Genomic DNA, 12,500 nt, shown 5'->3' with positions numbered 1-12,500 from the left:
GGTGAAAACGAAGATAAATACAAAAATAGCAGGAAATCAAAAGAAAAGGAGAAGCAAGATAAAATGGAGAAATACAAGATTAGAAAGGAGAAAGGAAAAACTGGAAACGTAGAAAGTAAAGGCAGAACATTGAAGGAGAATGACCAGTATGAAAAGCAGAGAAAGATGGAGATGAAATACAGAAAGCAAGAAAAAAGCAAAACGTGGAAAGAAGATAAGAAGGAATTTAAACACTCGAAAGAGAATTTAGACAAAAATGAGAAATACGAAAAAGATAGAATAAATAAAGATATGAAGAGAAAGGAATTAAAGGAAAAGAAAGGCAAAGAAGAGGAAAAATGCAAAGAATCAAAATATAAGAGTAACGAGAAATACTACGATAAAGATTGCAAAAATAACAAGGAAAGAAAGACTTATAGAACACAAGAGAAGAAAAACAACATGGAAAAAGAAGAGAAAGACGAAAGAAGAAAGGAGAAGGCGACAACACACAAGTCAAAAGGGGAAAAAGAAAAGGAAAAGGAAAAGGAAACAAGAAGAAACGAAAGAATGAAGACGCAGCCACAAGCGAAAAAGGAGAGAAAGGAGAAAAAGGAAGGGAGAAGAAACGAAAAAACAAACACAGATGAAAGAAAACGTTGGAAAATCACTCCTATCTTTACCCCCACTCGCCCTCCCACTCAGATCACCACTCCACGCTTCTCCACAGCCACTCAGCCTCCTCATCCCACTCAAGCAACACACATACACACTCAGGTGATCACTTATTCACTCCAGCCCGCAGGTACAAACACCCGTCCCTCTTATCCCACTCATTTACCACACCAGACCACTCATACCAGTTTCCACCTCTCTCTCCCGACTCGTTCACCATCCCAGCCCACTCATTCTAGCATTCCTACCTCTAATCCCACTCTTTTACCAATCCAGCCCACTCATTCTAGCATTTCTCCCTCTCATCCCTCTCCAGTAACAGATCAGCCCTCTTTCCTCTCGCCTTTTCCCACTACCCTCTCGTCCTCTCCCGTCTCCCCCTCCACCTCCTCTTCCTTTTCATCTTCCTCCCCTACCTTGTCTCAAGAGTCACCGCAGCCCACCTCTAATTATACCTGGCGAGTTGATTACCTGGATGCTTCTCTCAGGTGAGGAACAACGTGAAATTAGATAAATGGACAAGAATCTTAAGTACGAATAATGTTACCTTTGCTATTTTTTCTTCTTTCTTTCTTTCATTCATTTGTTTGTTTTTTTTCTTAATTTTCGACATTTTTTTTTCCTTCTCACCCCCTCCCTCCCTCCCATCATTTATTCAAGTTCTCAATATTTTCTTGGGTCGTATAATACTGTTAAAATATATTAGACGATTGTATTAGTTTGTAAGTTGCTTCTAGACAAAATCATACAGATAAAAGGTAAGAAGTGGAAAAAGACGAGTAAGAGGATAAGTAGGAAGAAAAGGAGGAGGAGTAACGGCAACAGACATAAGGAGAGACAATACAAAGATATCACTGTCCAGTAGGGAGGAAGGGAGGGAGTGAGGGAGGGAGGGAGGGAGGGAAAGAAGGAAAAGAAAGAAGTGAAGGAAAGGAGGAGGGACAGAGATGACTGTAGATTCCTTTTGTGCCAGTGAAGACGACCAACACTGATTACGAGGAGGAGGAGGAGGAGGAGGAGGAGGAGGAGGAGGAGGAGGAGGAGGAGGAGGAGATGGAGGAGGGCAGTGTAAGTGTACAGAGGAAAGGAGGATTAAGGTGACAGGCAAAAATAAGAAAAAGGAAAAAAGAAAGTAAGAACTGTAAAGTGTAAAGGAAAAGAGAAAGCGCAAAAAAATAAAGGGAAAGGATGGAAGAACATTAACAGAAGGAAGAGAGATAACAAGGAATAGGAAAAAGAATAGGAGAATGTAATAAAACAAAACAAAAATCATGAAAGAAAAAATAAGAATAAATATTGAAGATGGAACTGTAAAGGAAACAGAAGGAACAAAAGTAAAAGAAAGGAAAAACGAGAAAGAGAAGATAGTGAAGAAGAAAAAAGGGAAAAATGCAAAGGAAATTCGTACCAGGGAGCAAGGTGTATTGTGTGGAAAAAAAATAGTAGTAAGAGAAAGAGGAGGAAGGGTAGAGGGAAGGGAGAGAGGGGGTGAAAAAGTAGGAAGAGGAATAACATTAGATAGAGGAGGGAGAGAAGGGGAAAAGAGGGGGCAAAATTTAAAAGAGGAGGAAAAGCAAGGATAGAAGGAGGGAAAACAGGGAACAAAAGCTGGAGGAGGAAGAGGAGGAAGGAAAGAAGGAGAGGAGAAAGGGCGGGGGGGTAGGAGAAAGAGAAAATAGGATGGAGAGAATGGAGGGAAAGAAGAGGAGGAAGGATATAGGGAGGAGAGAGAGAGAGAGGGGAAATGGAGGAGGAGAAAGAGGACGAAGGGTAGAGGGAGAGGAGAGGGAGGGGTGGAAAATGAGGGAGCAGTGCGGAGTAACTGTTTATTAGTGGTGATTGGCAACACTTCCATCCGCCAGCAATGGATAATTCCACACAAGTATCGGTTTCAGCAAATTTCGCTTCACGGTTTTTTTTTTTTTTTTCATCTATTACGAAGGGGAGAGACTACGACGGCAATTTTGTGGCGGTTTCTTTCACTTTCTATTTGCTACTTTTCTTCTAATACCTTTTTCTTACAAATTAAACCTTACGCTCTTTGATTTTAGTGATATTGGTGCTTCAGGATCAGATTATTAATACTTTTCTTCATCTATTACGAAGGGGAGAGAGTACGACAGCAATTCTGTGGCGCTTTCTCTCACTCTGTATTTTCCACTTTTTTTCTGATACCTTTCTTAAACTGAAGTCCACAGTCTTTCATATTAGTGTCTAATATTAATACTTTTGTGGTGGATTCTCTTACTCTGCTTTGTTTATTTATTTTTTTCCTAACGCCTCTCAAATTGCACTTTACTTTTTTTTTCATATTAGTGTCTCAAGTTCAGTGTATTAATAGCGTAGGAGGAAATACACATATATGGTATACTCGTATTAGATGAGCGTAGAGGAATCAAATACTAATTGTCAATATTAAAAAATAGCGGTCCACTTAACATAAATGAACAGGCAAACCTTCCATTAATGTTGTATTGCACAGAATTATAATGCCCTTCATAAAACACCATTTTCTCGTGCATTAGTATAATAGACCTTCCCAAAATAGGCACAGTAAGTAGGCAAAGTGTAATCACTGATATTACTCCTTTTACCGCTAAGTAGAACAACGGACGTGCCTCAGTATTTTATTGACATACGCAGCCATTTCATAGTTTAGTTTTCGGTGAAGGCACAATTGTTATTATTACTCTTTTTACCACTAAGTAGAACGGCGTACCTTTGCAGTTTATTGACAAACGCAATCATTCTATACCTTAATTTTCGGTGAAGGCACAATTGCTATTATCACTCCAATATTTACAACAACCTGGAATCTCTACATGGTTATAACTCAGTTCCTGTAGCAAGTTTCATCCATATTTAAAATTTTAATCCTTACATTCCCTCCGGCAGAGTTAGACCAAATTCCTGACGTTCCTCGTTAACAGTTTACTCAAAGGAGGGGCAGTTTGTGTTCATTATTTCACATAAGTGGATTTTAAGCTGGGCAAAGTACCCATGGAAGGGAGAGGGAGAGGGAGCAGGACGAGAACCCAAGGCAGGATCGAGGCTGCAGAAAAACTAAGGACCATATTCTGAAACGCTTATGTCGGCATCTCGATTACTTTCACAAGGCTCTATTTGACGTTCCACAGGTTTTTAAGGGTATTCTTTTTTTATGTTTCTATTGACAGATCATGAAGATTTCTACATAACAGAGGAAACGGTCATGGGAATCCGGTAGTTATCTCTGTGGCAAATAGTCGTGATGAGACAGCAAACCGTTTCAGAATATAAAACTAAAGCAAGTGTGTTAGTATCAACGCTCCATGCACGTGAATACCTAAGTGCCATTCCAGCTAGAGGCGTGGTAATACTGTACAGTGCTCGTGTGTTCAGGAAATTGGCAGATATATTGTACATGATATTTAAGAGTAGCCCGAGGCATCATCATACGGTGCAGTACTCGCCAGCTCAGCGCAGGAAATGGAAGCGTCAGTTGCGTGAGTGTCCGCTGAATTCCTAATATGTTGCCTGAACGACCATTGCAGCGGTACACGAGAGAAAAATGGACTACAGTATATTGTTCACAGGGATGTTTTTCTTCTATCCCTTTACTGGTACATGATTAAATTGGTAAAGGTTATCAATATTTGTGAGTGACGGTTGAAGTGTTGGGTTGCAGTGTAAGACTTAAGCCCAGAACCACTACTAGATATTGAACTTTTCTTTATATCTTCTTTTATCGATGCAATCTGTTATACTCCAGTTCACAATAGGTGAAGGGATTTACATTATAAATATTGGGGTTATAGTAGAACAAACTTAAAATCAGAAGCACTCCCTGATATACAGTGTAAATTAATCACCTTCGTATATCTTTTTTCTATCGAGATATTCTTATTCTGTATTACTCTGGTTCACAGTTCTTCAACGCAGCTGAATTATAAGTTACATCGTTATTTTCAAACCTGCTCTTAAAGTCTACGTTCTTCCCCATCCATGTTTATTTATAACTTCTATCTTCTCTCGAGGCAGTGTTGTCTTAATGTTATCTTGTGTTACTCTCTTCACGATCTTTCATGGCATTTACATTATAAAATCATACCTTTGTTATTTCGAATATTTATCTAAAGTCTACATCTTTTTCTATCCACGTTTCAGTTATTCCGTCGAGGGTGATCGGCTACAGCTGATGGGCAAGACGGAGCAAGCTGATTGGCTGCTCACACATGCACGCTTCTCCTTGCATTCTCCATCCACCTCCTCCTCCCCTTCGTCATCTCTCTCCTCCACCTCCTCCTCCTCCTCCTCCTTTCTCCCTATCACCGTTCATCACTCCAGTCGTTATGATTCTTCTGCCTACCCTCCTCCTTCACCTCCTCCTCTTCCTCTGAACCCACCATCAAAACCCTACTCCTCCTCCCACATTTACCCACACCCCTCAAACGACGTCCCGCGAGCTTCCTCATCTCCCGAAGCTCCCGCCCTTGCTATCCTCCAGTGCTCTCCCCGGAATTCTCCTCCCAAGGTCGTTCTCCTCGCTAAAGGTAAGAATAAATCAGGACATTCGTAATATTTCCCTCAGAATTATAAAGCTGGAAAGGCAACGGAATTCTCTGTTATTCAATTAAGTCCATTGGTACGTAACGTTATTTCTTTTTCTTTTTTGCCTGTTTGTTGCTATTGTTTTTTGTTTTCATTTTTGCTTTGTGAGTGTTTGAATGCGCCACTTTTAGTTTGTTGTTCAGTTGTCTTTTGTGTGTTGAGTTTTGAGAAGTGAAGTCAATCATGTGCGTGTGTCTGTATGTATGTATAGAAAGGGATGAAAGAAAGAGGTTTAAAGAATAGCCTCCATTTGTGTGTGTGTGTGTGTGTGTGTGTGTGTGTGTGTGTGTGTGTGTGTGTGTGTGTGTGTGTGTGTGTGTGTGTGTGTGTGTGTGTGTGTGTATTTTTTCGTTGCAGGAAGTGAATTTTAAGAGAAAAGCACATAATCTGCCTCTAAATGAAAATATTGAATATTCTGCTGGAAACTAAACTTAACACGGATTTTTCAAGTATTTTTTATTTAACTTATCTCTCTTTCCTTTTCCTCGTAGCTATTCCCTTTTACCCCCTCTCCCTCTCTCTCTCTCTCTCTCTCTCTCTCTCTCTCTCTCTCTCTCTCTCTCTCTCTCTCTAAACCAAGGCGCGACTCCACTTCCTCATCAAGCACATCTTCACATCCACTTCTCACTCCAATACCCTTTTCATCCACCCTCAGATGCAACCCTCTCGACTCCTCTCTCCTTCCCTCCAACTCTGCCACGTCCAAGTAAAAAAAAAAAAAAAGTAAAAAAATAAACCTTTCCCAATCAAGCTCTTCTCTTCTCCCCATCGCATTAGGAACCCTCCCCTCGTGCTCTCCTTTCAACAAAACAGAATTAGTCCTTTGCTTCTTATCTTACTCGATTTGTGGAAGAGGGAAAAAAAAATATATATAAGGGCAGCAGGAAGGGAAAGTATAAAGGGGTCCCTCTCTCTACTTCTTTCCCTTGAGGTTCCTATCGACTCCCACCAACTACACCTTCGGTAAAATGGAATTACATACGTGCCTGTCTCTCTATCCTTCCCTCCCTCTCTCGTCCCTGTACCTTGTCCCGCTGAGGAATCAGAGGGGAGAGTAAAAAAAAATTATGAGTTGGAAAGAAAAGGAGGAGGAGGAGGAGGAGGAGGAGGAGAAGGAGGAGGAGGAGGGAGGAGGAGGAGGAGGAGGAGGAGGAGGAAGGAAGGAAGAGAAGGAAGGGGAGAAGATCGAGAACCAGGAAGAGGAGGACGAGGACAAGGGAGAGAAAGACGAGGAGAAAGAAAAGGTCGAAGATTAGAAAGAGAAGAACAAGGACAAAGAGAGACGAAGAAGAGAAGGAGGAGGAGAAAGAGTAGGAGGGTGAACAGCAGGAAAGGGGAAGGGGGGAGGTAAAGGAAGTTTCTGGTAATGTAGCTTTGTGTGGATACATCGCCCACCAACTCTGGCGAAGTAATCAGGTTAGAAGTTTAGCTGGGAGTCGTGTATCCATCAAGAGCGGTTGGGCAAGCCTGTGTGTCCCATTCTCAGGAGCAGCGCGCAACTTGGCTGACTTCCCTCGTTCGTTCCTTTATTTACGAGCGTCCGATGCGTCCCAGTTGCCTAGTTAGAATCGTTCGTAACTGTGTTTCTGTCCTTTTTTGATGTTACGAGAGGAAGCGGCAGTGGTGGTGACGATGGTAGTAGTAGTGGTGGTAGTAGGCAAAAATACGAGGGAGAAAACTTGAGTGTTACATTGCCTTGTACTTGTGTTACGCGTGATGAAGGTACAAAGAAGAGGTGGTGGTGGTGGTGGCGGTGGTGGTGTGAAGGTACTGTGTAAAAAATGTTTTGTAGAAGAAAGTATGTTGTTGTTTTCGAGATACACTGTGAGATTCGTTGTGTGTGTGTGTGTGTGTGTGTGTGTGTGTGTGTGTGTGTGTGTGTGTGTGTGTGTGTGTGTGTGTGTGTGTGTGTGTGTGTGTGTGTGTGAAAGCTAAGAGGTCGTTTCTACAGATCCAGAGATAAGCTGTCTTCATAAACCTTGCAAAAGAGATGATAGTAGTAGTAGTAGTAGTAGTAGTAGTAGTAGTAGTAGTAGTAGTCTTATAGCTAATGTTGTTAGTTATTATTGTTGTTGTTGTTGTTGTTGTTGTTGTTGTTGTTGTTCTAGCTGTTGTGCTTTATGCCACCAGTGTCTCCCATTATTACTCTCCCGCTCAGCTCACGGAGCGCGAGTCAGACTAAACACATACATGGCTACATATTTACCTCCCTAATTAAAAAGACCAGCAGGTGGCCAAAAGGCCGTTCGGTTTTTAATGTGCAGCGACTATGTGAACCCCCAAGCCTCCCCAAACCTCTACCAACCCTCTCTGACCTTCCCCTTCCCTTATTACTCCCCTCTTCCCGTCCCCTCTTCCCCATCACCCCCTCAAGTAGTGCCCCATAAAAGAACAGGCCTTGCGGTAATGAATTTTGGGTCAGCCTAATTGCATTTTTATTTGCCGCGTTAAAGAACACACTGCTTAGTCATGTGAGTCTTCGCTGCAAAATTAAGCTTCGCGGTGAACTAACACCGATTTGTGTTTAACTGATGGGTCCTCCAGTGTGTATTCCTCTATGCCTCTCTCTTTTACTCTCTTTCTCTTCTTCCACGCTAGACTAATGAAAGGAAATGAAAACACGAGATTTCTACAGGTAAAGAAAGGAAACGGATGAGGTAAGAGAGCAAAAACATACGTAAATAAACAAGAACAACCAGTAATGTTAACCAAAACGAAGACCAAAGAGGGAACACCAACAAGAGAAAACCCGTATGCAATCAAGTTAACCTACAATTCCTGCCATTCTCGCGCACCTCTCCTCTGCTCCTTTAACTCTCAGTGTTTCTCCCTCTCACCTCATCAATACGGTAATCTAAGTGAGGGAGAGCGAGGGAGAGCGAGAGGCCTTACCTGCTCTTACCTGAAATCAGTGGACGTATGTAAAAGACAAAACCGAAACACAGGAATACACTTTAGCGTTCCCCTCTTATCCGTGCGTCGCAAAATGCTTATTCTTACTCAGCCACCAACCAGTGGAAGGCAAAAATTCGCCTTAAAAATTCCCACATTCATGAATAAAAAATACAAGCTGGATGCAAGCACTGTCGTCGCCTTTGTGTAGCTTAATGTTTTACCTTCATCATATTAGGGCCTTGGTTTTTGCAATGCGTCGAATGAAGTGTCTCTCTCTCTCTCTCTCTCTCTCTCTCTCTCTCTCTCTCTCTCTCTCTCTCTCTCTCTCTCTCTCTCTCTCTCTCTCTCTCTCTCTCACTCTCTCTCTCTCTGGCATGCATGAATAAATGAAAACAATTCGAACTCATATATGCAAGGGAAATGACATTCTGGATTTTAAGATTTTTTCCTTCCCCTAATTTTTTATTCCCTTAAACATTTCGCCGTTCTAACATTCACGATTTTACTTCAAATTTTCACTGAGGTAACATTTACGTACAAGAGTGAGTGCGCTGTACCTCTCTTTCGTTTGGCCATGTGTGTTTAAAATATTAACTCTCTCTCTCTCTCTCTCTCTCTCTCTCTCTCTCTCTCTCTCTCTCTCTCTCTCTCTCTCTCTCTCTCTCTCTCTCCCATCATCAATCTCCAAGCACTTAACTTCCCCTTATTTACTTGTCTTCCTCTCAAATGACTTGCTTATCTCACTAAGCATCCAAAACTAATTGACTCTCCCTCTCTCTCTTTCTCTCTCTCTCTCTCTCTCTCTCTTCCTCTCTTTCCCCCCCGGCTGTTCTCCCTCACCTGAGCCTCGCCACCTGCTCCCCCGCCGCCCGCAGCATCCGTAGTCCCCCGTGGTCCTATAATTTCCCACGGGTTCGCAGCACGTCACATAAAAAGATAAATTTCGCGTTCCCCCTCGAGGCTGTTGGTCTAATTTTCCGGAGTGGGTGACAAAAGAACCCCAGCCACTCTCCCTTCCCCCTTGCTAGCGTTCTCTCTCTCTCTCTCTCTCTCTCTCTCTCTCTCTCTCTCTCTCTCTCTCTCTCTCTCTCTCTCTCTCTCTCTCTCTCTCTCTCTCTCTCTCTCTCTCTAAACATTTGCAATAAGTACAGTGATATAATAAGGGAGGACATATTAGTAACTAAAGTTTAAACTATCGTGTGACAAACTATCTTAAAGCTAATGTCCGCATATTTACATATACTACAGACTATACACTGTACACTGAACACTATCAGTGTCAAGGTGGCTGCTGCTGTAGCCTTGCACCCAGGTGAAGGGTAGCGTATTCCATGACAAGTCTGATTTGGGCCTTCTACAGGGTCAGCAGGTCATCAGGGGAGAGAAGGTATTTTACTCGGCGCAGCAGCGTCACCTTCAAGGAGGCATTTCGGGCCACCTTCTCGAGGTGTTTGTCAAAGCGCAGCCGAGAGTCAATCTCCACGCCAAGGATGTCAATGCTGTCCTGTAGAGGAATGACGTCTTCCCCGAGCGTCAGCCTTCCACGTAACTGGTCCGTGTCCTCCCCGGCACGTGATATTACCATGGCTCTCTCTCTCTCTCTCTCTCTCTCTCTCTCTCTCTCTCTCTCTCTCTCTCTCTCTCTCTCTCTCTCTCTCTCTCTCTCTCTCTCTCTCTCTCTCTCTCTCTCTCTCTCTCTCTCTCTCTCTCTCTCTCTCTCTCTCTCTCTCTCTCTCTCTCTCTCTCTCTCTCTCTCTCTCTCTCTCTCTCTCTCTCTCTCTCTCTCTCTCTCTCTCTCTCTCTCTCTATATATATATATATATATATATATATATATATATATATATATATATATATATATTATATATCTATGTCTATCTTTAATTTTCTTACATCAAACTCGTTAAGATAGGAAAAGGAGAAACAGTGAAATTTTACCCCTTCACATCCTCTCTCTCTCTCTCTCTCTCTCTCTCTCTCTCTCTCTCTCTCTCTCTCTCTCTCTCTCTCTCTCACCCCGCACCGTCAGCCCTACGTCAGATGTTCCTCGTCAGCACCTTTGGCTATCTATGCTTCGCTCCCTTGATATCTTCTGACAAGAGGCAACGACGCGTCCAGAGGCGATCACTATTGCTATGCTCCTCACTCACACACCCAGGCCCCACGGCTCGCGTTATGGACTACGGGAGCAAGAAGAGCGCCAGGAGAAGGAGCAGAGATGTAAGGGAATGTCGATATTGTAGTAGTAATGGGAGCTGTGATGGAGACGAGGAAGGGATCTGGGAGTGGTATTGTGTGGGTTAGGGTGAGGGAAGGAGAGTTGTGGTGATGGTACTAATAAGGGTGATGGTGTTATGGGTGATGCTGGTAAGAATGTGGGTGTTTTTTTGTTTTACGTGGTGGGAAGAATAGTGGTTTTCGTTGGGACTGTGAAGATGATTGTATGTGAGAGTTTGTACGATAAAGGAATAAATCTACGTATTTTTTAGTTTTTCTTTGACCATTACGAGACGCTTTGCTGGACACACAGAACTGCTCATCAACAGTAACAGAGTAGCGTCATGTAGGAAAATATCACAACTCCTGCACAGAAGAAAATAAATTAAATAAATGTGAGGTGCAGGAATAACACTCAATACGTTTTCTATAACCAGTAAGAAGTAGAACGCCGGATACACTCAGCAACGCATCAATAGCAACACACGGTAACCTCATGTAGAAAAATGTTACAACTCATGCAGAGAAAATCAATAAATAAGGTATATGTACAAAAAATATCAACGCAATCACACATTAAACAATTCATTTAATAAAAGGCGCAGACAATAAAGCCAACAGACAACAATACCAGAAAAAAAAATAAAAAGAGATTTAAAAATTAATTTTATATTCCGACAACAAACGAGATAGACAGAACATTTCATTACGGAGAAACATACACAGATACACACACACACACACACACACACACACACACACACACACACACACACACACACACACACACACACACACACACACGAGACAGAACGCAGGAGAGAGAGAGAGAGAGAGAGAGAGAGAGAGAGAGAGAGAGAGAGAGAGAGAGAGAGAGAGAGAGAGAGAGAGAGAGAGAGAGAGAGAGAGAGAGAGAGAGAGAAAACATAGAAGAGAGAAAGAGACCGAAAGAGAGTTAAACAGGTATAGGAAGATGACGATCGGGAGGGAAACATGAAAAATAAAATCTTAAGAAACAAGAACCAAGGAAGAGAAAGAAAGATGAAAAGGAAAACTTAAAGGCATATAGGAAGACGAAGATGAGAAGAGAAACACGCAGAAATAAAGCAGTGATGTGTAGCGTTCAGTAACCGATCATAAGCATTACAAAATTTATGCGGCAACGTGAATAATGCAAAAGACAGGCAGGCGGCGGTGGAAAATGCAGCATAGGAAGGCACAGGTGGGCACATGGAGGGTAGGGGGGCGGAGAGGGATGGATGGAGTGCGTTATGTTATTCAAATGATAACATGAGCCATTCAACTTGTCAATTTAGTGGTTGGCCAATTGGTTTATGTATTGACTCTCCTCTCTCTCCCCTCTCCTCCTCTCCCCTTTTCTAGCACTGCTGGAAATCTGGCTTGCTGTTAGTGGTGGTATTATTATTGTTGTTGTTATTATTATTATTATTATTAGTAGTAGTAGTAGTAGTAGTAGTAGTAGTAGTAGTAGTAGTAGTAGTAGTAGAAGTAGTACAGTAATAGTAGTAGTAGTAGTAGTAGTAGTAGTGGTAATGGTAGTAATGATAGTACTAGTATTGGTGGTGGCGATAGAACAGTGGCGGCAGTAGTAGTAGTAGTACTGGTGGTGGTAGTGGTAGTGGTGCTGGTGGTGGTGGTGGTGGTGGTGCTGGTGCTGGTGGTGGTAGCAGCAGTAGTGGTAGTGGTAGTGATAGCAGTATTAGTAGTAGTAGTAGTAGTAGTAGTAGTAGTAGTAGTAGTAGTAGTAGTAGTAGTAGTAGTAATGTTAGTAATGGTGGTACTAGTATTGGTGGTGGCGATAGAGTAGTGGCGGCAGTAGTAGTAGTAGTACTAGTGGTGGTGGTGGTGGTGGTGGTAGCAACAGTAGTAGTAGTGGTAGTGGTAGTGATAGCAGCAGCAGCAGCAGTAGTAGTAGTAGTAGTAGTAGTAGTAGTAGTAGTAGTAGTAGTAGTAGTAGTAGTAGTAGTAGTAGTAGTAGTAGCAGCAGCATTCTTTTCAATATAATTTTTAGAAGGAGACAAAAATACTAAAGTCTCACTCCCACGTTTCATAAGAATGGCTTCTCGCAGTCTTCCTCTCTTCACCTCGCGCCAAACTTAGAAGTCTCTATCTTTCCTCATATT

The 12,500-nt window shown here is 42.4% G+C and overlaps 1 protein-coding gene and 1 long non-coding RNA gene across 10 annotated transcripts in view; one reads left to right on the top strand and one right to left on the bottom strand.

Annotated features, from left to right (window-relative positions):
* LOC135108069 (uncharacterized) overlaps positions 1 to 12,500 on the bottom strand; it is an 86,908-nt gene that overhangs the window by 19,630 nt on the left and 54,778 nt on the right. The window lies entirely within an intron of this gene.
* LOC135108067 (cell adhesion molecule Dscam2-like) overlaps positions 372 to 12,500 on the top strand; it is an 82,344-nt gene continuing 70,215 nt past the window's right edge. For all 9 annotated transcript variants that reach the window (XM_064018664.1, XM_064018663.1, XM_064018669.1 and 6 more), the window contains exons 1-2: positions 372 to 1,142; positions 4,801 to 5,186. The gene's annotated coding sequence lies outside the window, so the exon portion shown is untranslated. The remainder of the gene's footprint in view (positions 1,143 to 4,800; positions 5,187 to 12,500) is intronic.

This window comes from Scylla paramamosain, chromosome 16 (genome assembly GCF_035594125.1).
Source record: "Scylla paramamosain isolate STU-SP2022 chromosome 16, ASM3559412v1, whole genome shotgun sequence".
Classification (NCBI taxonomy): domain Eukaryota; kingdom Metazoa; phylum Arthropoda; class Malacostraca; order Decapoda; family Portunidae; genus Scylla; species Scylla paramamosain.
The sequence above is the reverse complement of the archived record's forward strand: the minus strand, read 5'-3'. Positions and strand labels throughout refer to the sequence as shown.